This window comes from Leptonychotes weddellii, chromosome 3 (genome assembly GCF_054177405.1).
Source record: "Leptonychotes weddellii isolate Sample4059 chromosome 3, ASM5417740v2, whole genome shotgun sequence".
In the NCBI taxonomy this organism is placed as follows: Eukaryota; Metazoa; Chordata; class Mammalia; order Carnivora; family Phocidae; genus Leptonychotes; species Leptonychotes weddellii.
In genome coordinates, this window is record NC_138371.1 from 163,835,912 (window position 1) to 163,860,519 (window position 24,608).

A 24,608-nucleotide genomic window follows, 5' to 3' on the forward strand; every position below is an offset into this window, starting at 1 on the left:
GTGATAAAAGTGATAAAAGCTTATGAAGGAAGTCTTTGTCTTGGCGGCAGGGCCTGAGGCTTCCAAAACTGAGAGCCCGATTTTGCCCAAGTGTCAGATGTACGTGGATAGTTTTCCGTTCATTGACAGCAAATATTTCCCGTCAATATATACAAATGTTTGTTCCTCTAAATAAGCATCACTTAAATGACTCCCCACAACTGTGAGTTTTCAAATGTTGTTTATTTTGAGACCAAAGCCAATACTTCAACTTCTAAGTGGAGGAGTCTCAGCCCAATTTCTGATGCAGGAAGGATTCCTGGCACTGATTCAGCGACTTGGGTGTGTGAATTTTTGTGTGTGGAGGAGCCGGTGGGGAGGGGCCGGGGGGAGAGAGGTAGCGGTGGGGGAGGGGGCGTCTGATGGGGCGGGGGTTGGGGGGCTGCATGGTCTGCCACTGTGTGAGGGTCCTCACTGAAATTTTGAGGAACCACAGACTTCCAGAGGGGTAGAATCTTTTCTGTGTTTTAGCAAAAGCCAACCATTGTGTTTCTGTCTCCTCGCCTTCAAATAAGGGAGTAGAATCTAGATGAATAGTAAGATTTCTTCCAGCTCTGGGATCCATGATCATAATCTCACCATAATCCCTTCAGGACTGGACTGTTTTGCAAAACAGAATAATGACATTTGTAAGTGACCAGGCTTGTTGAGGAGGCTGGCAATGCAACAGGTTGGGGGCACAGAGAGGGAACTTGTGGGCATCAGCTCGGGAGATACGAGGGTGTGGGCAAAGCAGTGGCAGAAATTGGAATGAGTTCAAAAAGAACAATTCTCATTTTGTTTTGCTGGAGCAGAGAGACCTGATGACAGAGTTCAAGATTATAATGACTCAGTGAATATTTAAACACGGTTATTTCTTCCTTTTTCATTAAGCCTTTTAAATGTAGAGATCTATAAAGCTCCAAGGTTTTTAAGGTTTGGGATGTTAGAGAAAGAAACACAGTGACATGAAACCAAATGATGTAAGGTGATGTACATCAGCGTCAGAAAGCTGTTGCTAAGGTGAAGTGGTTTTTCTCTCTAATCCAGATGGAAGGCTCAATAATTGCCCATTTCTGGTAAAGAATATATCCATGACATGATCCCTTTTCTGTAGCAGATAAAACAAAGCCAGATGCTTTCTCTTTGCACAAATTATTTTTAAAATAAAGATTAAAATTTTATTATAAAACACAACACATGTTCTTGGAAGAAAATTCAGAACATTTTATATAAGTTTGAAATTTTTCATTTATCAAGAATATATACTGAGGTCTAAATGGATAGCAGAAGGAGATCATTTGATGAATCAACCTGAAAAGAGGTAGCCATATTTTTGAATTTAGAAAGGGAAGATAGGGAAACATCTAGAAGCGAAAAGAAGGATCTGGCCCCTTATGATTGCTGATGGAGGGATGGTGGTGAGGGGTGTTCTGGGTGTGAAGAAAGAAAGACAGAAGCCAGACTGAATCAGACTGAAGAGTGGATGGAGCCGTTAGTACAGAGAGAACAGGGCATCGCCAAGAAATAACTATTAAGAAACAAAGGGTAGAACTTAGTGACAAGTTGGTGGCCAGCGCAGTTGAACACAGAAGCCCCTCTCACACTAATGTCTTCCAGAGTTCTCGCCGGACCCTGGAGTGTGCATCTTCTGCTTGGAACACATTTCTTTAGAGGGCCCATGACATGCTTCCTTGACTCGGCTAATCTCTATCATGGGATTTTTCTCAACGTGGCCTGTCCCGTTTATGCAGTTATCCCCCCAACTCCCGCTCAGATTGTCTGATTCCCCCTTTGCTGTGTCCCACTGTTCCTTCTATTTTTTTTTTCCTTAACACTTAACACTTTCTGATTCCTGTGTTACCTGTTCTGTTCTATTTAGAGCCAGCATGTTGCAGTGGTAAGGAAATGGACTGTGGAGCCAGCCTGCCTGGGGACAGTGGGCTCCACCACTGGCTAGCTCTGTAGCCCCGGAAAGGTTACTTAGATGCTCAGGTAACCTTTCCCATCTGTAAGACTGGGATAATAACAGCGGGTATTTCATAGTGTTGTGCTCAACACATAGTAATTGCTAAGTAAATGCTTAATAAATAAATCATCTCTACCAGCCGCCAACCTCCAAGACGAGGAATTCCCGAGAAGCACTTGTCATGAATGGCATTTGGTGGAGGAAAGGGATGAGTAACATGTTTTCTATAAATTGGTGTTTCTCTTGGAACATAGAGTTTAGACGGGATGAAGATTTGAAAGGGTAGTTATGCCCCTAGGTCCCTACACAGCCACCAGGGGCCCTCTGCTGTCCAGGAACACCTGGGCAAATGGTCTCCGAGATTTGACTGAGGAAGAAGGCTGTGAAAGTCTGGTCCAGCCAGGATACCCTGGAGCCACAGGAACTTCAGGGTAACTGTGGTGCTAAAAAATGACTGGAAAGTAGCATCGAGTCATGGTAGATGCTTCACGAGTTGTTGACAAAGTTGAGGACCTTTTTAAAGTAGGAAGATGGAGCATCAGAAAGAAGATGTTGAGTTGAATGAGGCAAGCAGATATGGGTATGGCCCAAAGAACAGGAAGGAAAAAAAAAAGATTTACCTGGACTTGTGTTTCCCAAAATGTATCCCCTAGAATATCATACCAGTTAGATGTTTTTCAAATAAGAGGGTCTGTGATAAAATAAATCCTCAAACGTGGCAAACTATATACCCTTTTTTTGGAGATTCACAAAGCACATTCCCAGAATAAAAGCTCTGAGATGTCCTGTGGTGAAAGCACGTGTTTAATGGCTCTTCCAACATTTCCTGAACCTACTTGGCTGTGGATCCTTTTCTTTGGGAACATTTTGAGACGAGCATCCATAGATCTTGCTTCTGGGATCACTGTGTCATTCTTTAAGCTCCTCAGGGTCATGCCTGTATCTTGCTCATCTTCAGATCGTCCCTGCCTTGTTTGGAACCAATATATGGCAAGTATTCGATAAATCCTAATCAGATGCGTAAAGAAGGGGATCCAGGTAGGGTGGCAATCCTGGGAGAACCAAAAAGAGGCGGAGTGGGGACTGGGAGCTTTGGAAAGAGTTTCATATAATGGTAGAAAATCAAAACCAGTTGCATTCATTCTTGAAATGCAAGCTTTAATCCAAGTTGCACCTGTTATTTCCCACAGCTAGTCCAACCTTTCACTCAGGGATGATGGTGTCTCCTCTAGTCCACGAGCTCACATACCCTGAGCCCGTGACCTCACCAAGATCACCTTTTTCGTCAAGCCCACCCATTTCTCAACCTTCTGGAAAAGAGGACACTCCCGTTCCATTAAAGACCCTGTCTCTGGAGCTGGGCTGCTCATGGAACATCGGTGAACCATAAAATCCCAACTCTACAACAGCATACGCCATTGAGCGGCACTCAAGTTGTTCTCGATGGCGGGGTGGGGGGGGGTTGACTCTTCCTTGGTTTCCACATGCATGACTCCCAACAACCCTGGGAAGCACCTAAGGAGGTGCTCTGATGCTTGGCCTCAAACACAGTTTCTTACTCATCCTCTACCATAGTTCAGTCTGCCAACATTTTTTTCATTTATTTAACAAACATGTATTATCAGTCCCATGGGTCAGGTTCTATCATAGGCACTTGGAATATACCAACAAACAAAATAGTAAAAGCCCCCTGCCTGTGGGGGGTGTAGGGGGCTTATATTCTAGTGGAGGGGATCGACAACAAACAGTAAAAGTCGATTATACGTTATGACAAATGGGGGCAGAAGCTATGGAAAAGGAAGGAAAAGTAGAGGAAGTAGTTCTCTTCTCATCCAGTTGCTGCTGGACCCCTGTCCAGCTTGACCTCTCATTCAGAAGATGGGCAGGAGGTAAGGGATGAAAGAATCTTCCAAGTCGTCCAACAGGGGCAAGAGAATGCCAGCCACCTGTAGCATTTCAGGTTTGGGGGATTCTCTTCTCTGTCGTAAACGCCACATTAATACAAAGAGGTGGAGACAGGGTCTAAGAATACTCATCCTTTATTACAAGTAAAATTAGATTATAGTGCATATGAAGGAAGCATGGTAATTCCCCAGCCTGCCTAAGAGAAAATAGGGATGAGCAGCAAAAGATATGTGTGGTCTTAATGAAGAGGACTAATCGGGAAAAGTCTCACCGTTCCTTCCTCTTTACACTTATTTCCAGAATTCACCATTTTGAAAGACAGTGGTCACTGGCAAGTGTCTTTCACCATGAATAGCCAACAGTATCATCATCCTCTTTGTCTCCTAGTCTCTTCTTTTTGCCCCACAAGCATCTGAAATTCTGGAGAACTGTAAGCCTCACCTGCATCTCAGAAGCTTGTTTTCAAATGACCTCAGTTTCAGGGCTGGCATGTCCAGCAACCTTTGACCCGATCTTCTTTCTGCAACTTCAAGTGCTCTTGGACCTCAGGACAGGAGGCCTGATGCAAGTATCACGCCAGAAAACAAACACAAAACCAAAAACAATGGGACAGTTGACATTGGCCAACCCATGCCTTAGTGCGTGGTTCACAAACTGTGCTATGAGTCACCCCGGGGAAGCTGCAGTGAACTCGCAGGGGTTCCGTGAGACATTTTCTATTTCCAGGGAAAACACAGCAGTACTCTCAAAATGTGTCAGATGGTGTGCAAATTACTAATTCAAGGTAATTCAGTTTCAGTATGAGACTCATGCTACATTCCTTTCAATGATACCATCTATCTTTGCAATGTTGGATTTTTAGCAGTGAGGAATACGAAAAGCAAGTACTGCACAAAAATCATTGTGGACCGGTAAATGAAGCGTAGTGGTTCCAGTCTGATTTCAGGCTTTGAGAATTGTATGCAGTGCCCAATAGGCACGCACAATCTATTAATAACTCATTAGGGTTATTTAAGAATGAAATAAAAATATTACTTTTTCTTCCGAACTTTTTCTATTAATTTTTCAAACAGCTACAAAGTTGTTAAATATAAACAGTCAACTAAGTTGTTAGGACCTAATTACTTATTAAATAGGTATTTAATTTAGGTATTTCTTTTGGCCTAGGAGCATGGTGAAAAAAATACAGGATGTCAAAAGTGCTACAAAGCAGGAAAGTGTGGAAATCTCTACTTTAGTGATCATGTTTTGACATAATCACTCTTCAGTGAAATCTCGCTAGAAATCTAGAACCTAAGGATGATGATAAAATCAGCAGTAGTAATAGTAGTAGCTAAGATATATTAATAATTAATTATGTGCCATGTTTTATGAGGTTTTCTCAGACATCACTTTATTATTTACATGCTTTATGCAATTTATTTCGTTCTGTTTTCCTTACCCTAGAAATGTTAGTCCTGATTTTTCCCAGAGTCTTCTGCCCCTGGACCCATGGAAACATATAGGAACCAGTTGATCTTCCTTGCAATAAATTCAATTGAAAACACTATAACTTCTTTTCTGACAATCATAAAACCAAGTATTCTATTCCCTGCTACATTTTCAACAATTTGCACATTAAAAAAAAAAAACAAGCAAACAAAAAACTACCAATCTTTTCTAAAGTATGCAAATTTTCTCCAGTAAAAATCCATCAATCAAAATTAATTCAGCATTGCTCCATGCTAGGCACTGTGGAGGATACAAAAAGGTTTTAGTGCATGGTCTCTGCCCTCAAGGGACTTGTGGTAAGGTTTCCACATAAAACAACTAGAGGAAAATAAAGAACAGTATATACTAAAGGACCAAGTGGACACATGTAGGCTAGAAAAGCATACCGGGAGATTATACTGAGAGAGACCAAACTGTCACAGACCAGGCCCATCTGCAGTGGGCCTTTCTGTCTCACTTCTCTCTTGGCTGTAAACAACCTTCTCCTCCTTTTAAGCCCTCTCTTCTGAAAAGTCAACACTTCCATCTGTTCTAGGACACCTACCCTTTTCCACTCAAAGGAAGATTTTGTTTCTATGGAAATCACCTCCATTTTAAACATCATCAGAGATGAGTTTCCTCTTGACCATGAGCTTGCTAACTTTGGTACATCCAACAAAAGGAGTGATCTCCTAACTGCACTGTGCCTTTTAGCTTTTATATTATTTCCTCTTTCCCTTCTCTAGGCTTTTTTTTTTTTTTAATACGTATGTAGGCTACATCCATTGTCCCTATGCCTTCCGTGCCTTCAGTGTCGATTTTTTTTTTTTTTTTTTTTAGAAAGGAGCACTCGAGTGGGGGTGGGGAGGGCCAGAGGGAGAGGGAGAGAGAGAATCCCAAGCAGGCTCCAGGCCCAGCGCAGAGCCAGACACAGGGCTTGATCTCACAACCCTGAGATCATGACCTGAGCCGAAACCAAGAGTCAGACGCTTAACTGGCTGAGCCACCCAGGCGCCTGCCCGTTCACTATCAATTTTTTGCTTGAACCCTGCATTTCTCTTTGCCACTGTGTTACTAGTGTTATTTTTAAATTTATCCATTTAGCCATTCAACACAATTTAGTGTCTGCTATTACATCACCACATGTTCTAGGTACTGGGGATAAACTGATGAACAAGAAAGACATGGTCACTTCTATCACAGACACTAGTGAGATCATAAGTAAGGAAACTATATTCACAATACACTGTGATAATTGCTATGGTGAATACAATGTCAAGGGGCCAATGAAGTCATGGTGGTCAGGGAAGGCTTCCTGGAAGAGGTGATATGTACATTGAGTATTGCTGGATGGAAAGATGTCAGATGGGCATAAAAGGAATCAGAGCTGTTTTATACAGAAGGAATCCAGGCTGTAAATTAGCAAGAGAATAATACATTCTAGGGATCAAAACTGGTTTAGTAATACTGGGTATTAAGTAGGAGGGAAGTAAGTTCAAGAGGAGTGGTAAGAGAATATACTCAAGAATTAGGCAAGGAGTTTGTCCTGAAGATAACGGGTGTCACGGAGTGACTATGTAGATAATGACATGATAAGACTTGTGTTTCCATTTGGCTGTGGTATGGCTGTGGTATGAGAAGTGAGGGCCAAGATTGGAAGCAGGGAGGTGAAGAGAAGACAGAAGAGGATGAGGACTTGAACTAGGGACACAGCAGTGAAGATGGGGAGACATCAATGAATTCAAGAGATAGGAATCTATAGGACATGGGAGTATTTGCACGTTGGTAGTGAGACAGAGGCAGGCATAAAAGATGGTGGCCCCATTCACTAACGTGGGAGACATAAGAGCAATGTGTTCCAATAGAATAAAAAATAAGTTAGGGACAAGGTGAAAATGAGTTATCTCTGGTCCATTCAAGTGATAAATTGGGCGTAGAGGTCAAGAGAAAGGGACAGAGTTATAGATCTTGAATTCATCAACCTGGAGGAGATAATTGACAACTTCTGTTGGACAAGTATCTATGGTTTTGATTCCTCTGGCCACCTTCTTTACTTTGACACAGTTCATCACCTTCTTGACACTTTTTCTGTTTGGTTTCTCAACATTCTCCTTTCTATTTAGTATATCATGACTTCAATAAACATTAATTTTCTTTCCAGAGTTTCAAGGCTTCCACAATTGAGTTATAGACAGAAGGAGGAAGAGAAGAGGAAGAAGGGTCAGGGCAGAGGGGGAGGAAGGGGAGGCAGATGAGAAAAAGAAAAAGAAAGAAAAGTCCAGCTTGGATCTGCAGTATGTTGTATTGATCAATTCATTAATTCAAAACACTTATTTATTTATTTAGTTGTATGGTTTTATTAACACAAATATGATGTGCACAACAAGCCGTCTATTCATTTTCTTCATTGCACAGCCTGGCATTGGGATTGGTGACTCTGATTGCCAGCTGGGCTGCTCTTTCCACAATAGCTTTGCGGTTCTTGGAGGAGACATTGTGAGCAATCTCTGCACAGTAAGATTTGTTGCACATCAGCAGCACTTCAAGCTCCTTGACATTGTGGACTAGGAACTTCCGGAAGCCACTGGGCAACATGTGCTTTGTTTTCTTGTTGCTCCCGTAACCAGTGTTGGGCATCAAGATCTGGCCCTTGAATCTTCTGCGCACCCTATTGTCAGTGCCTCTGGGTTTCCGCCAGTTGCGCTTAATTTTGACATAGCGTTCTGACTGGTGCCAGATGAACTTCTTGGTCCTCTTTTTAACGATCTTGGGCTTCACCAGAGGTCTGAGGGCAGCCATGATGCCCAGTAACAGATGGCTGCCACCTCCGCAGGCAGCGCCGAGGAAGAGCCAAAACACATATTTATCATTGCGCATATCCTGTCAAGTGCCAGGCACATACTCAGTTGGATGTTGGAGAGACAGTAGTGGCTTCTGATGCTGGTCAGCTGGCTGAGAAGATAGATCTTAAGTAATTAACCAAATAAACGTATTCCCATGCCCTATAAAAAGTGCTATGAAGTAAACAACGTCTATAAAATCTTGCTACTCAAAGAGTAGTCCATGGACCAGAAGTAGCAGCATCACCTGGGAGCTTGTTAGCAACGCAGAATCTCAGTATCCAACCAAGAACTACTGAGATAGAATTTTAACAAGATCCCTGGGGGATCTGCATGCACATTAAATTCGAGAAGCACTGCTCTGGAGTGCACAGGCTGGGAGAGAAAACAACAGGTGGGACCTAAACTCATCGTGGGGTCAGGGAAGGGCTCCCTGAAGAAAAGGCCACTGATTAGGCTAGAGAGGTAGGCTGGGGCTGGATAACATGGGACCTTGTAGACCACGCTGAGAACTTTTTATCTTGTTCCCCAGCCCACGCTGCCATAACAAAATGCCCTGTGGACAAGTGGCTTAACCAACAGAAATGTACTTTCTCAGGGTTCTGGAGGCTGGAAGTCTGAAACCAGGGGACAGTATGGTCAGGTTTTGGTAATGGCCTGCTCCAGGCTTGGAGATGACTGCCTTCTTGCTCTGTCCTCGCTTGGGTGAGAGAGAGAGAAAAGATCTCTCTCCTTGATATCTTTTCTTAGAAGGGCACTAATTCCATCATGAGGGCTCCACCCTCATAACCTGATTATCTCCCAAAGACCTCTTCTCCAAATACCACTCCACTGCGGCTTAGGGCTTCAACATAGGAATTTGGAGGAGACACAGCTTAGTCCATAGCAAAGATTTTGGGCAGAGGACTGTAGGTAGAATAATCAGAATTCTACTTTTGAATTCTTATGTTTACTGATATGTAGAGAAGGGACTGAAGGGGTCAAGAAAATATGCAGGAGGCCAGCTAAAAGTCTGTTTCATAGTCATAGTGAAAGATACGGATAGCTTGGACCAAACCGCATTGGTGAAGACAGGGCGAAGTGAAACATTTCTAAACATCTAGGTGCCGAACCTGACAAGCTTTGATAATGCATTTCATACGGTGTTTGGGGAGAGAGGATCAAGAATGACCACCAGGTTTTTGCTTGTGCAAATTGGATGGATAGGATACCAATTCTTGAGATAGGAATCATGAAATCAGCAAGTTTACTCATGCCATGCTGCTAGATATGACAGAAATGTAGAAGTAAATATGAGTGGCACATTGATCACGTGCCAGCCGCTATATAGATGTTTTAAGTACATTATCTTAATATACCGTGCAAACCTTGCCTTCTGGGGTGGGGAGATCAGCTCATCATTAGGGGGTTAATGGGCTGGTAAAATGAACAGTGCCAGCATGCTTTCAGAGGAGAAGAACATCAGAGAAGACGATGTGAACAGAGAAGCCATAACAGAGGAAAGAGGATGCAAGTTGAGGTCTAAAGGTTGGATGAGATTTTGTTAAGTGAAGCTCTTGGGAGTCAGGTCTAGGGATGGACTGCAGGAGCCAGGTCTCGGAGAAATAAGCGTGACTCCATCAAAAAGTTCACTTGGGAAAACAGGGTAGAAAAAGTTGAGTGGAAAGAGAGAGGCCAGATTATGGAAAATCCTTCAAAGTCTGTAATTTGGATTTTAAAAGAGAAGACTTTGAATATGAAAGGAATATTACTTTACATGACGGGAGAACCCGTCTGGCAACAGGGAATCTCGAACATGGGAAGGCTTGTGTCCCAGAAGCCAACTTACAAGCATTTGTACTATCCAGGTAGCAGGTCGGAGTTCTGAACTAGCCCGGAGGGAAAAAAATCAATGAGATCTAGTTTCATTGGATGAAGGTAGGAGAATGAGTCAAAGATGACTAAAATTTCAGGAATGAAATGAAGGTCATGGTAGTCTCATTGTCTGAATCAGGGAGATGGGGAAGAGGAGATTCGTAGACCTGCGATTGTCCATTTGCAGGCAGTATGATATTAAGTATATCAATAGCTAAAAATAATTGTCTACCTGTTTGACCACAGAGATTATTTAAAATTTCAGTAAAAATTATAGTAGGCAAAAGCCTAAAAGTTATATGTGATGGATTTACATCAGGATGAAAACTGTCGTAATCCTCATTAGAAGTATAAAATCCAAGGGGGGATAATGCATGATAGTCTATTGAAGACATAGCCTACACATCATATGAAACCTTGTGTTTCAAACTGTAGTTAGCAAAATCAAAGGAAACCACTACCTTCTACCTCAACTGTGACATCCACTGAGTAGTTGCTCGTAAACAACAGTGCATTGGTTCAACCTTTCAGATGAATGGGGCTTTGTTCCTGCTTTGGTTTAGTCATGGAGGCATGACACTTCATTTTTTAAATTCAAAATGTTGTGTTTCAGTGGAAGGAAAATGTATGCTTTTTGTGTTCTCCAAATGCCATATGGGTTGTTTTGTTTTGTTTTGTTTTGTTTTGTTTTGAGAGCATGCAGGAGTACTGTTGACTGGGGGAAAAAATAAGTGACCCATCCAACCTTTCTGTTTCTTTTTTCCTGCTTTTTCTCGGGGAAATTCAGCACCTCTAGACAACCTTTGGGGAGTGGCACCCAATGATGCCCCTTGGGTCGCGTGCCGTATGCATTCCCCTGTGACTATCTTCCTGTAATCACTGCTTCATTAATGACAATATGGACCAATGCACAGTATTTATCAAATGGTACCTGAGGTCCCTTAGGATTAGGGGAAAGCACACCTAATCCTCTCTGGGGTGCCTGCCAACAGGACAAAAGGGTAATGTGTAGCTATCAGTTGTATTGTTCAGAATCCCCTAACTGAAGACCCCAGTGGTTGGAAAAACTTAGATGAAAGCTCTAGGAGCTACAGGAACTAAGCACTGCAGTCACAGCTGTTCTTCAGGGAAACTGTGTGCGAAGGGGTTAAGCATGTTTTGATTTTGAATATGCACTCGGGCTAACACCGTCTCCCCCGCTAAGAGAAATCATCTGTAAAATGCTCTGCAAGGTATCCCCGCCCGTGGTCGACGTGCGGTTCCTTCCCCCCCACCCCCCCCACCCCCCCGAAAAACAAATCCATGCTTTGTCAGCCGGGAGCATGACTTCAGTTTCCTGTACGACCTGGATCCCTTTGGAATCTGCGGAGTTGGTATTTCCGCAAGTATTTGCAGTGCAGCCCAAGCTTGAGGCTGGCTGTCTTCAAGGGTGTTTTCTCCAGCTACCCCTCTCTCGGCTCTGCCAATTATGTGCCACTTTGTCTTGGTGCTCTGATTGCTTTCTTCTGAGAGGGAAATTCCTCTTTCATCAGTATGGATGCACTGTTTTCACACACGGCCGGCGCTGTGTTGCTGTGTCCGTCACCCTATGAGGGCCGGGCTCAGACGAGCAGGGCTGACGAGCTGGCCGGCGATTGGCCGCCCGCCCCGCCGCGGGGAGGGGTTTGTCGGGAGGAAGGGCTGCAGCTTTACAGCAACAGAGTTTAGACTGTCTTTGCTTCATCATCTGAAGGCAAAATTTTCCAGCTACGGCAGACGGCTCTCAGAGTACAATACGCAGGGAATGAGGACTATTTACATGGAAATTTCTTCCTCATGATGCCGCGGAGAAGCCTCCTCGGCCGCCCGATTCTGCCAGATGTTCCCGGGGTTACTGTAAACGGGAAGAAGAGGCAGAGCTAAACAAGGTAAGAGAATCATCCCCCCCTTCCCTTTTTTTTTTTTTTTTTTTTTTTGAATGTTTAAAGAGTTTGCTGCAGTATGCTGCATTCCATGTGTGTTGCTTCGGGAAGCCAGGGAAACCGGATTCCACTAATTCAAATGTAATACTTGCAGGGGACCCTGGAGTTTTACGTAACATTCTGATTTGAGGGAAAGACATGGCAAAGCTTGAATCGATGCCGCCTGTCTGGGGTGAGGCATAAAACGAGTTTTTATTCCAAGAACAGATCTATTTATTTCTTCAACAGAAACCATTTGAATTCTTGGGAGCGTTCTTATTTTCTCGGTGGAGAGCGTTCTCACACTGCCATCGTTAACTCCCGAATAAATAAAGTTTACATTGATCCTATTATTTGAAAAACGGGCTTGTAATTAAGAAGAAAAAGAAAACTTCGCAGTGAATCATCATCGGTGGAACGTTTAGCTAAAAAAAAGAATATATATATATATACACATATACGTATATGTGTGTGTATATATATATATATATACATGTCTGTTTGTTAGAAATTAGGGACCTGCCTCGTTCTGTAATGCCAGGGCGTTGAGTTTCAAAAGCACATTTTTAACAAGCTAGCAAGAGGTAGCTTTCTGACAAGTTTTCGATACTGTAGTTCAATGTTTACATTTCTTTTTCTGGCATGTCTGAGCCTTTGTTTCCAGCTTAAAAGTGGAACCATTATATTCAAAAGTAAAGCTGGGTTAATAATGCTTACTGCAATTATCTGATCTTTATGCATTTTTAATGAGAACACACAGCCAGCAGAATAATTTAATGAGGGCAGGCTAGCTTTTAAAGCTGTGTCTCACTATGCCGAACCATATCAACTTTCTTGCCGAGAAGCAGCAGGGAGAAATGATGGAGATTTATTTTTAACACACTTGGCCCAAGAGAAGGAAATGATATATTTGTTAAAGAATTCTTTCTGCCCTTTTCCGTTTTAAATTTCTGCCAGGCATGAGGAAACTGTGCTTTTTTGTTAGGCCTCGGAAGCATGTGTTTACAATAAATGTGTAACATTTTTAGAATAGTTAGCAAGCACTGAAGCGAAGGAAAAAAATCTGACTTGCCTAACCACTACCACCGTGAATGTTCTTCAAGAAACATCGCTGTCCTTTTAAAAGACAAAGGTTAAGTGGAAAGATATTTGTTAATTTGTTAATACGTGAATTTGGGGGCTAATAAAGTAAAAAAAAAGAGCGAGAGAGAGAGAGAGGAGGGCATGCTTCTAATCTTTCAATAAGATGAAGTTTCTCCAGCTACCCTGCCTGTTTTGTGAGGGGCTGTTCAAATATTCATTTAAAGAAGGGCAGTGCCACGTAGATTCTTCTAGACCCACTGTTTTTACTTTCAAGGAGAAGTGCAGGACACTAGCCCAGAACTTCTGACGTCATCCCCCAACTATTTCTGCTGTGTGTTCTTTTATTCAGGCTCATGGAGAGGAATATTGCTTTATGTCCTGGCCAGGAACATTCTGACTCTCTCTTGGCAGGTCTTGAGTTATGTCTTCACAGCGTAGCCCGGCCTTTCTAAACCCCCAACCAGTCTCCAGCATAACTAGGGCATCTTCTTCTACCTGCCTCTCCTCGGGCGGGTCTGAGCAGGTTCTCTGCAGGGTTCTGGCTGCGCAGGCAAAAAACGGCGGGGAGCGGAGCATGGCTTTGCTTCTGGCCCAACTTCCCCTTGGCACAGCCCAGTACTGCCACCTGGGTGGACAGTGCCTGTGGCCTCATTCCCAGTTCCCCTAGAGCCACTATTGAGGACCACGGTTATGCCACCAACTCCGTGGCCGGTTGTGATGGTGGGAACAGCTGCTTTTATAGAAAGAGCACGGTGTCCTAGGGCAGATGGGCTGAAGGGAGGGAAGGCCAGTCCTGCGGGCTGTTAATCCATGTCACAGGTGGTAACCTTGGTCACAGAGCTCAGGGGAAGGTTAGTTTCTTAACACAGAGCCTTTTAAGAGAGAATTTCCATCAGAACAGACGGGAGTTTTCGGGAGTTCCTGGTTCTAGTTGACATTCCCTTTCACGCTACCTGTGTAGCCTTAATAAGCAAGCACCCACCTCAGTTTCTCTTTCTCTTAATAGAACTGAGTAATACTTGCTACACTTTCTCTCATAATTCTAGCATTTTGAGAGGCCTTGACCTTGTACCAAAAAAAAAAAAAAGTCATTTGTCTCTTGCTACAATGAGCTATTTAAAGTACAAAGGATAAAACCTCTGTATTAATGAAACTGTTGGCAAATGCCGTAGGGTATTAAGATAGTCATATTTCCAGAACCCTTCACTCTACTTCTTGCTCATGTCCATTTTCTAGGGATATTTATCCTTAGACCAACAAACAGCATTTCCAAGGAAATCAGAGCGTCGGTGTTTGCATTTTCTCCATCGATCTGGTCTAATATACTAGAAACTGTGCCAACCAGACTATTTCAGACGTAGACCTTGTAGTGCCCAAAGCATTTCGTGCTATTTTTGCCTTGACTTTGCATTAAATTTGTGAAAGTGGAATGAATAAGACAGAAAATAAGAGGAAAGGAGGAAAATATGCTTGCAGAATATACTGGGTATGTAGCTTTACTGGTTAACAGCCTGCCTCCTCTCTGCTAGTTGTTTTAATTTGCTGTTGCTATGGTGAAAACAAATCAATATCACATGGCTACCAGCCAGTCCCGCGCTCAGGGAGTGCCATCGAAATTCAAGATCAGGTACTCAAGATTCCGAGCAATAATTGGGAGAAGAGCATTTAGATTCGAGTTGAAGAGCATTCCTGACGGTAGACGGACTAGGCTCAATCTCACACGCATTTTCTCTCCCTTCCGTCCTGCACTTTCTTACCGATAACAAGAGAAGATGGAGAGAAAGGCATAGTGATTTGTTTACATTTTCCGAAATGACAAAACATATCATCAACATAGAAGTAGGTTGGTAACATTGCAAGGGGATTCTGATTAATGAAAGGGGCATGTGGGGCCTGTTGGTTGTTGAAGACATAGTTTGGGGGCCTTTAATGTCCAGGTACAGCTGCACCTGAGAGCTGACAGGGTCAGAAACATTTTCGGCTGTCGTGTTAGGCAGAGAAATCTGGCAGCTCTAGGGAGCAGGTGGGCAGTGGAGGTGAGGGGCATGGCAGAAGGGCGGGGAGTGTAAACCATCAACGCCAGCCAGGAGCAAAGTCAAGGGGAAGCCATAGGTCCAGGGTCTGGGCCAGGTGAGCACGGAACCCCAGGGGCCAAGCAGAACAGGGTAAAGGGCACTTAGCTCTTTTCACGAAGTCTGCCTGAAGTCCTAGCAAGGAAAGAGAGGAAGGGGCTGCGAAGAGAAGCGAGGGGGTCATTCACACAGGCATACTTTCTGGAATGGTCAGCTGAATCGGATGGGCAGAGATGTGCCTGGCTGTGGGGAACCGGGAACTTGATATTTCACGCTTCGGTTTCTCTCGGAAGAACGAGGCAGAAAGACTTAGCTGGGCTTTGTAAATTAGTTACAATACTGTGTTTCTCTCTCGCTCTCTCTTTTAATTTTACTCAGCTCTGTTGTTTCTTATGTTTTGTTTTTTAATGTGTACAAACTGTGAGTTGCAGCCGTGGTAATATTCATAGTAAGGAGTCCGAGGGGCGTCATGGTTAGGTCTGCATCAGGCCTGTGTCTCCAACAGCTCTGCATTGTTTAGCTGGGGCAAGTCCCCCCTCTGTTGCTGAGAGTGAAAACAGGTGTGAAAGGTAGAGCCCTAGGGTTTCTTTTGTGAACCTGAGCCCCAGGCCTGTGGACAGAGTTTCAGCTGGCTTCCTCCCCTCGACATGGCAGAAATGTTTGGTAATAAAAGTGGACCCACCGACTTACCTTAGTGCTCTGACAAAGAATGCATTGTCTAAGAGATGCGAGGTCAGTATATTCCATCAATCAGTCAACAAGTGTTTATTAAACACCTCTTGGGTTCTCTGGCTTTTGCTCTTTGGTTAGAATGAGTCAATTCCCTAATACCTGACTTAGTGTACGTGCAAAATAAAAGGCAGGAAGAAATGATGCAAAATTGTAAGTTTTAAAGACTTTAATAATAAATTTACTGGCTAATGTTAATTTCACATTAACTACCAGGCATTTATTGTAGGTTTCAGACAGTTCTTAGTGTTGGCGGGGGGGAGAATAAAGGAAGGAATTTTGAGTTTTAAATGTCTGCATATACTTTCTTCACCTCTATTCCATTTCTCGGCATAAACGCTGTTTAAATAACATACAGAGATGTAAGAGGAACAGCAGACATAGGAGAATGCTCTGAAAAATCCCAAATATGAGGCTACTGAGAGCAATCACACAGTCTCCACCAGCCGAGATTCAGTGCCGAAGTGACTGGGGGAACATGGATGTGTCATCTAAAAAGCCTCCAAAAGTCACCAAAAGGAAATCCTAGACCCTCTCCCACAATCCCAAGCCTCAGGGTACTTGGGGAGCCCCTGATGCAATTATCTGGCCATTCCCAATCCCAGCAAGGAAACCTGATTCCAGACCCTGGAGGATTAAACTACCCTGCCCCCCGCCACCTTTTTTCCCCTTAAAAACAGTTACTTTAAAAATATATATATTTCCCCTTTTAAACACAGTTTTTGCTTTGTTTTGTTTTGTTTTGTTTTTTTACCCTAACATCTCTGTGTATTTTCTGGGTGTAGACAAGCTGCAAGGTTAGGGACCCAGTTTGGGGGAGAGCTGAGAGGGCAGACCGAGGACGTAAACGAGCCTCAAGAAGTCTTTTTAGTTATGAGCCTTGGCAGGCAGATGGGCAGTGCTAAGGTTTATGAGCATCAGTGCAAGCTGACTGCTCTAAGAGCTTTGGGGGTGGTGAGCCCCCCTCAGAGGACAGAGGGAGGAGGCAGGAAACACCCAGCGAGGCAGGTCCTGGGCCTTAAGCATTTGCAATCCACAATCGCCGGGGAACAAGATACTTACAAACAAGATAAGAATAGGTCAGCACACAAATGTCTTCAGAAGGATAATTAACATATGTATAGTTTCTTACACTTTACAAAGGGCTTTCACAGACATTATCTCAATTAACAGTTCAAAAAGAGGGTTTAAAAACCAGGAGCCTAAAATTAGAGCACTAGGTAAAACTCCGGGAAGAGATGAGTTATAACCTGAATTTAAAAAAAGTATTTGTTTTTATTTTGTCTGTGGTTAGTTGACATGAATTTTGAAGAGCAGGAAAAACTTCTCAGTGTCCCTGGTACGTGTATGCATGTCACTCTCTCCTGTCCCCACAACTTTCTTGGACAACCCCTTATAACTAGTACTGGAGGCAGCCTAGTTGCCAAGGCAGAGCAAGAAGAGAGGTTGATTGGCTTTGCTTTCTCAGCTCTGACTGCTCCGAAGGCGACAGGGGACAGAACCTCTAGTGGCTTCATGCCCCGACCCAGCCACACAGCAGCAAGGTGAGTTTGGCTATGGATGGCAGGCAGGTGCTTCTAGAACATAAAATTCATTAATGGTTGCAAATGGCTTGCAGACCTGGGGAAAACCAAAGTCAAGAATGAAACCAAAATTCAAAGCATTCCATTTGCCCATGAGACCTCCCATGCCTGTAGGAGGTCAGTTATTTTTAGAAATCTCAGATATACCTGATATCATTTACATTATGATGCAAAAATGCTGGGTGTGATAATAATAGCAACATCTTACATGTATAAACCATTTCAGTTTTTATCATCTCTTTAATGGTCACAAAATCCCCTTTTTGTTCCCATTTTATGAGTTAAACAGAAACTGAACTTTTGTGAGATGAAGCAATGTTTTCCGTAGCCAAAAAACAGAAAAGTTAGTCCTCAAAACTATGGGAATCTGTACACATGATATTCAGCGAGATAAAGCAGTCTTTAAATGAAATCACCCTGCAGTCTGACAAGGAGTTTTCTTGTAACGGATGTTGCATAGTGCATAGAGCCCAACCCAAGCAATTTTGGAAAGACAGTAATGTTTTTAATTAAGATATTGAATTGCTTTAAAAATCTATAAATTTCTGGCATCCTGGATGCAAGCTTCAATTAATCAACTAACAAGTATTGGTGAAGCATCTATCAGTGATTTACTATTTGTAATTTTAAATGCTCTGGTAGTTTGGGAAGGTAGAACTCTGTTTGGGCTGGAGTAGTAGATAACTTTATTAGAGGAAGAGATGCTTCCTATATCTCTGGACGGATGTATTTTGTCCAGATCAGTGGTTCTGAAGTGGAATGTCTATACCCCAAGCCTAGGTAGGGCAAGATTATTCACTAGGTGAGGAGTAGCTGAACTTGCATCTTATCCATTATTTAGCTCATTCTTTTAAAATGTCAATTTTCATATGTTTGATAATGTATGTGACATATTAATATTGTTATGCAAGTATAACATTTATAAGTAAGTAACAACCTTATGATAGTTGTTCCTGCTCCAAAGTATTTTTCTGATGGGGGGATATGTTCAAAAAAGTTTGGAGAGGACAGTAGTCAAAATCAGAGAAGGGAAGGTCATCTCCAGAGGGAGGAACAGCATGACGTGATGTAGGGGCCAGTGTGGAAACTTGTCTTTGGAGAACAGGGATGACATGTTGGGGAGCAGTGGTCAATAGGATTAGTGGGGAAGTCAGTATACGGAAGACCCGAAGAGCTATGAGGAGGAGTTTGATTTTGTTACCTATAACATCACATCTAACGCTTTAGAAGTGTTCAATTAGGACTTGTAAGATAGAGTTAGAGGTTTGAAAATTTGTAACAAGTGATGCCACTGGCAAAAAAAAAGGCAGTGTTCCAGGTATGATGTAGGAAAGAGTTGGATTAGACCAGCAGTGTGAGGATAGAGGAGAAAGGGCAAATCCAAAAGGTGTCTTGAAGGGAAAGTAAGAGAAGCTAGTGAGAGCTTAGAAGAGCCAAAATGACACTGGGGTTTCTATCAGGAGAAATATCAGTGGAACCCTAACAGAAAATCGAGATGGATGGGAAAAGGGACCAAACAATAGGAATGAGGTGGAGGAAAGGAAGGAGATGATGAATTTTGAGTTCTGGTCATGGTGCTTTAGCTAATGACGGGTCATCCAAGTGGGCTCTCCCACAGACATTTGACAGTGTGGGAATGGAGAACAGCTTAGATGCGAGGTTTCAGATGTAAATTGAGACAAACCTATGTTGAAATCATAATTGAGGCCATGGATGCTCGTAACATTCAGGAGACAGGCAGATGACCAAGGATGAGCCATGGGGGAGGACTGGCAGAGGCCTAGAAGAGAGTAAGAGTTAGCAAAGGATCAAGAAAATAAATACCCACAAGGGAGCAAAATTGCCAGCCAAAAAAAAAAAAAAATAGTACTAAGACTCTTAAGCACCATACCACAGTCTCCTTGGTTCCATGGATGACAGAGCAGCCTCCCACACTGTATTATCCATTATCCTACTGCACATAGTTTACCCTCTCTGGCCCTTTGAAGGCAAATATTGGTTCACTCTAACGGTGAGAGTCACAGAATATTGGATGGAGGGGGAGCCTGGGTGGCTCAGTGAGTTAAGCGTCCAACTTTTGGTTTCAGCTCAGGTCATGATCTCAGAGTCATGGGATGAAGCTCTGCATTGGGCTCTGCACTCAGTGTGGAGTCTGCTTGTTCCTTTCCCTCTGTTCCTCCTCCTCCTCTCCTCTCTCTCTCTCAAATAAATAAATAAAATCTTTTTTAAAAAGAATACTGAATTGATAAGGAGATCCTCATAGCTGTGTTTTTCATATATACAGTTGACTTTTAAAAAAGTAGGTTTTCAGTAATAACCACAAGAAAACACTTAAAGCCAGCAGTTATCCACTCCAACATCTGTATCTTGAAATACACATTTTGGGGTGGTGGTATTGGTTAGGATCGGAATTCCGGAGAGATTGGAGATTTCCCTGGACACTGGTCATCCTATTCTCACAGACCCAGAGGTCCATTTATTCTTGAATCTAGCAGGTCTCTGCTGAACCCAGCCATAAGGACTGCTCAAGAAAATGAGAAAGCATTCAAAGTAGGCAAATGGTGGTTGTCCTCATACCAGATACCTAGAGTGTGTACACTGCAGAATGCCTCTCAAATTTCCGTGTGCAGAGGGCATCACCTGGGGATCTTATTAAAAATGTACATTCTGTTTGGGTAGATTTGGAATGGGGCCTGAGATCGTGCATTTCTAACAAGCTCCCAGATGATGCTAGCATCAGTGTAGATGGTGGCAAGACATTGGGTCTGGCATGGTTTTAAAGGAGGGCTCCACAGGGCTGGGGGCCAGGACCTGCCTCCTCAACACAGTAAGCCTTTCCAGGATGCTCAGGCTCTGAGTAGGGTGAGCCTTATCTCTGACCTATCCCTTGAGCCTTGCCCCAAAGCTTCTGTGGTCAAGGGCGAAAGGCAGGGACCTGCACGGTTTCCAGCAGGTTCTGTGGCTGTGGGCTGCAGGTCTGTGGATGTCTCCCTGTGCTCGTGACGGCTGTCTTCTCTGTGGACAGGGACTCTTAGCAATTCCCCAAGAGATTTCCTCGCCAGTCTCCAGGGAAGGCTAGTGAGTTTGTTTACCCGTCTCTGTTCCAGAGGTACTTTTCTCCTATGAAATCTGTGTTCGAAATCAGCCTTAGACTCTGTTTCCTCTGGACAGTGGTCGGAAGGGGGACCTGGGAGTCTGACATAGCTACTCCAGTCCTCATGCTCTTGGTGGATTAGCTCAGGGAACTCTGACAAACTCATCATCACCCTTAATGGTGCAGATAATGCCATTCTCTCGTCATGCTCTCCAAAGAATACGAAGAGTAGAGAGGAAGGGTTGTTATATGCAGTTAAAGTTTCAAATGCTAGTTTTAACATTTTGCAATAGCAATGAAGACAATTTTAGAAATGCTACTGTCTAATGTGGTGGCTTAAGTGAAATGGCCAGGCCTGACTGTGGACAGTTTTATATGTTGCTACAAGTCTTACACCTGGTTTTATGTCCATCTGTCTCCCCTTGCTTGAGTGCTTCGTTTTCCGGTCTGTCCCACATGTGGCCCCACTTTCCTGGCCCAGGAGTGGAGCTAAACTGATTTAGAGGAAGTCTTCCCTGCCCAGATGCCCACTTACTTCACACACAGATGGCCAGTGTTTTTATGCATTTTTAATTTACCAATAACCTTTTAAGAATGAAAGGAAACACGTGTCTATTGAGTTTATTGAGTGCCTACTGTATGCCAAACCCTCTGCTGAGAGCTTCATGTACATGGACTCAGTTAAGCCTCTTTATGAAGAACAGAAAGTCCAGGGAGGCTGAGTTACTCGCCGGGGTCAGTGAAACCCGTCGGTGGTCTCCAAACACCCAGGCCTTTTCCCAAGGTGCTTCCTTGGGGCTTTGCTTTAGAGAAACTTCTCGTACATCTGCACATACTGCTGGCCCAACTCCCTCAACACTGAGGCAGAACACAAACAAGCAATTGCTGGTGTAACCATGCAGACTTGAGCTCAGTTTTAGCCAGGAGCTCCTCCTCACAAAGGGACTGGATCCATCACCAGGGATGGCTAGAGCTTTCTCTGCGTTATTGTCATTAGTTGGCCTTTTCTTGAATCTCATGTGCGTGTGTGTGTGTGTGTGTGTGTGTGTGTGTGTGTGTGTAAGAAGCTTAAAGACCTAAAGATGTCAACTTATAGATACTTTAAATAGACACCATATGTAAGAGCCCATTATCGGCTGTGAGGCCTGTGAGGAGGCGAGATGTGTTGTGCTGTGGCCGAGGCTCGAGGCCCGGGGTGGCCATCTCCTGCCCCCGCTCAGCCTGCTCCTGAGCTAGCCCACCGTCTCCTCTCTCTTGCTCCACTCTCTGCCAAGGCTGTCCCTGGCATCCGTTCTACAGGGCACACATAGATGCCCGCTGTTTCTGGGGTTCCCTTCACACCTGGCTCTGAGCTGGTAGAAAGGTCTATTTATTTGCCCCCTTAGGAAGCCCATCATTCTAGCCCTAAAGTATCAGCTTCCTGGCAGCCACCACAAAGACCATCCCCTCAGGAAACAAAACAAACCCTATCTCTAGTTTCCCTGTTTCTTTTCTTTAAAGTTCCCTGGTGCAACTAGGCTGCAATTAAGAGTCAGGATCAAAGGGACTAGCTGCCTCTGGGGCTGCAGGGACCCACGGAGAGCTTCGGTCTCCTTAACTCCTTACTTCCCGTGACCTGCTGCTCACCTGCTCCTTGGTTCTCTGGTGCTCAGGGGGTGGGAGGGCGGGGGCTTGGGGAGACGCGTCGGGGCCTGCGGAGGGGCCCCTCACACACTCGAGGGTCTAACAGCCCCTCCTCCAGAGAGCCACCCATCTGACAAAACCCATAAGCCTAAGATGCAAATTGGGGGGAATCCCAAATTGGGAGGAATTGGAGGGATTATCTAGCACAGTTCATGTCTACCTTCTACCACAGCCCTGGCAAGCAGGTTCTCAGAGCGGCTTTTCCCCTGTGTTGACTGGACAGTCACTACCTCAGAATGCTTACAGACCATAACATTTTATTGTAAAATTCATCCTTGTGCTGAAATGAAATGTGACTCCGGTGACTTTCACTCCCCAGCCCTCGTTTGGGCCTTCAGAGTGACCCAAATGCCTCTTCACAAATTAACAGATAGCAGTCAAGCTTCCTCTGATAGGAGCAGTTGACAACTCCCTTATTTAGGCTATAATACCTTTATTTATGCAACTTAAGACACTCTTTTGAGTTTCTCTTGTGGACCCAAATCTCTATCCTACTTGAACCTTGAACCAGCGGTGATTGAGGGAGGGGTGGGGCACTGCGCTCCCTGAGCTCTGTTAGCACAGCGCGGAAGAACTGAGGGGTGGAGGTGAACTTAGGAGGGACAGACATCTTCCCCAGTGATGTGGAATGCTTTAAAATTATCTTCAATCCCAACAATAGGCCGTAGACACCTTTGGAAATACCTGGCAAGTTGTTAGACATTGACTTGCAAAACCCATAGGATGATTGATAGATTTAGATGGATATATATGTACATAGGTAGAAATAGAGATTAATAACAGATATAGATATGTAGATACAGATTTAGATTAATATAAGTAGAGATTAATACTTATATATCCAGATAAAGATATTTAGATTACATATTATGTATTTAGATTGATACACACACACCCCCGCAGATCTATACATTAATATACATACACACAGCAACAGATATAGGTTGATGTATATACAGATACAGATAGAGAATCCACACAATTTGAATACCACACTAGAGCAGTTTTCAGAGGTCAAATACATGTTTTGGGTGCTCTTTTGTTGTTGTTTTTGTTTGTTTCTGTTTTCGGCTCCACAAAATGGTGATCACTTTAGCTGTGGCTGCCAGTCCTCCCTGGTTCCTCTGTGGCTCTCAACACAGTCCTCAGCAGCTCGAAGACACGCTCCGCCATCAGTAGATGCCAAGGTCACCAAAGGAACTAATTAATCCCAGCTCCAGTCAACAGTGATCTGCACGAACCTGTCCTCCTTCCTCAGAGAGGGAGAAACCAGGAAGGATTTTCTCCCTCAGTTCTGCCCAGGGCCCCTACTCAGGGCCACCCTGAGCAAACAAAGGAAGGGCTGGTCAACTATTTCCCGACTAGCTGGCCAGGTTTTCATCTAGAGAAAGCCTGTTCAAAGGCTCTCAAACTCCAGAGACAAGTCTGCCAGTTTTTTCTTAGGAAAATCTCTAGGTTGAATTTTAACTTAAAGATCCCCAGGCCTCCTCTCTGCCTTTTTTTTTTTTCTCTTTACTACTAGTTTTACTAATGTCCATAAACCCAGCCAGCACTCTCTTCCAAGCTGAAAATTTGCCTTTTTAATTAAAACTACAAATTTCCTAGCTGACCACGAGGGAGCATAAATTCCCCCCCGCCCGGGGTAAAATTTATGTTGTATAACCCAGACCATGATAAATAATTGATCAGAAAAAATAATTGAGAGGAGGGGTTATTTTTGGAAACATTGACAGTCAGGAACCCAGGATGGGAAGTTGGAGAATGTTGCTGTTTGAAACATTGTGGAAACCAGAGTGAATATCAGTCTCCTTAGCCAGATACATGTCGGGTCTTGAGTTAATGGTTCTGCGCCTGTGTTTTTATTTGATGTTCTGATCTCTTCCTTCCAGCCTGAACGATTAGTGCAGAGAGTCACGGGAAGCAGCAACATGGGGCTGTGTGCTTTGTCAACAGTACGGAGTCCCTGTCTTAGATGTGGTCAGTGCAGTTCTGTGTGAGCCTGTGGCCCTCTGTGGCTCCCCCCGCAGGCCCTCCCCCCCCCCCCCGCCAAGCTGCCAAAGTGGGAGGGCCATCGGCATGGGAGTTGGCTTCCCTGTAGTTTGGCAGAACCCAGCAAATTCTGGAGTTAGCTTTGTGACACTCTCCATCTTGCTCACTGGCTAAAAACAGAAAGAAAAAAAAAAAAAAACCTACCCAAATCAAAACCATATGTTCCATACAATATCAGGCTTCTAGAGAACACCGTGCTATTAAATAATCACCATCAACCTGTCCACATATTTGAAGGCTACGGGAATAGGAGCCGACCTGCTCCGGCCCCAGCTGAGACAGGTAGAGAAGGACAATTCCGTTCCATTCCTTTCTCAAA

At 43.8% G+C, this 24,608-nt stretch overlaps 1 protein-coding gene and 1 pseudogene across 6 annotated transcripts in view; one reads left to right on the forward strand and one right to left on the reverse strand.

Moving 5' to 3' along the window:
* Positions 1–7,716: 7,716 nt before the first annotated feature.
* Positions 7,717–8,254, reverse strand: LOC102745901 (large ribosomal subunit protein eL32 pseudogene; annotated as a pseudogene).
* A 3,443-nt stretch (positions 8,255–11,697) lies between these two features.
* The window catches only part of MBNL2 (muscleblind like splicing regulator 2), a 142,246-nt gene continuing 129,335 nt past the window's right edge, over positions 11,698–24,608 (forward strand). For 2 of the 6 annotated variants that reach the window (XM_081815123.1, XM_081815122.1), the window contains exon 1: positions 11,720–11,963. The gene's annotated coding sequence lies outside the window, so the exon portion shown is untranslated. Of the gene's footprint in view, positions 11,964–24,608 lie in introns of all 6 variants that reach the window. The other 4 variants (XM_081815124.1, XM_081815121.1, XM_081815120.1 and 1 more) reach the window with 4 other exon arrangements.